We start from the raw sequence: 1244 nt of genomic DNA on the forward strand, positions 1-1244 counted from the left end.
GGTGCTTTTTAGAGGTGGCTGGGTCTAGGGCGTGTGATACTGGGTTAGTCCACTAATTAGTTCATTGTAGTTCATGGTGTGGATGATGGGGAAACCCACCCTAAGGGTGCACTGTGTCACCCAGAAGGCTTGTAGCCTAGACGGAATAAAAGGGAAAGGGAGGCTTGCTGCCATGGACTGTTTCTCCTCTGGGATGTGCCTCTGTCATGCTGCACGGCCTTGGAACCAGCAGACTACGGACTGAAACCTCTACAAACTATCACAGCACCCGTCTTCAGGGCCCCGTATGGTCACACACACATACAGTCACCACCTTTTACTTGTGCCAGTACTGAAACGGAGTGTACATCCTCTGCAGTGCATCAACTGCATTTTAGAGAATGGGTGGGCTGACAGACGTACGTGTATGTTTATTAACTAAAATAACCTTTCTTCCTTTAACTTGTAGCTTTTGGATGTTTTGTCCCTGCAATGAAAAAGTAACTAAGACGCTCATCTTTCCTCCCATACATAATTTCCACCTACACTCAGAATTGGCTGTGCAGTCTGGGATAAAAAGACTCAGGACAATAAACACATCATGTGCTGCGGGTTGCCTCTGCTCACTCTCTAGGTTTGGCTGCTATTTTCGTCTCCGGCCCTCAGCTACTAACTCCTCTGGGACATCGTATTAACCCTCCTATGCCTCCTGTTCCTTTCTGGAATGGCATAGAACAACGAAACATTATAACATTTTTTCTCTTCAATTTTTTTGTTTGAAGTTTTCTAGATAATGTGAATTTCATGTAAGAATTTTAAAATTGTAAACCTTGGCAAAAAGAGGTTAAAACTGACCCAAATTTCATTTTAACCAAGGAAAACATTTTAATCTAGGTTACATGTGTAGGGGCCAGGGAGATAGCTCAGCAGCATAAGCAACTGCCTGGTAAGCATATGGTCCTAAGTTCAATTCCTGGTACAAAAATAAAAAAATAACTACGTTACATGTGCAGAAATTCTAAATTTCTACTATTATTTTCTTCTTTCCTTAGGGCTGGCCAAATAGCTCAGCAGATTAAAGCATCTGCTTAGGCAGACGCAGGGACCAGGAGTTTGATCCCCTGGCTTGCCGTGCCGGCCCTGCCCCGGGGTGCGCTGAGATGGCAACTGAGACTGGGTGTAGTAACGCGCCTGTAATCCCAGCACTTGGGAGGCTGTAGACAGGGGATCACTATGAGTCTGATCTATACAGTAAGACCCTGTAC

Source organism: Octodon degus, unplaced genomic scaffold, assembly GCF_000260255.1.
Source record: "Octodon degus isolate 3935 unplaced genomic scaffold, OctDeg1.0 scaffold00140, whole genome shotgun sequence".
NCBI lineage: Eukaryota > Metazoa > Chordata > Mammalia > Rodentia > Octodontidae > Octodon > Octodon degus.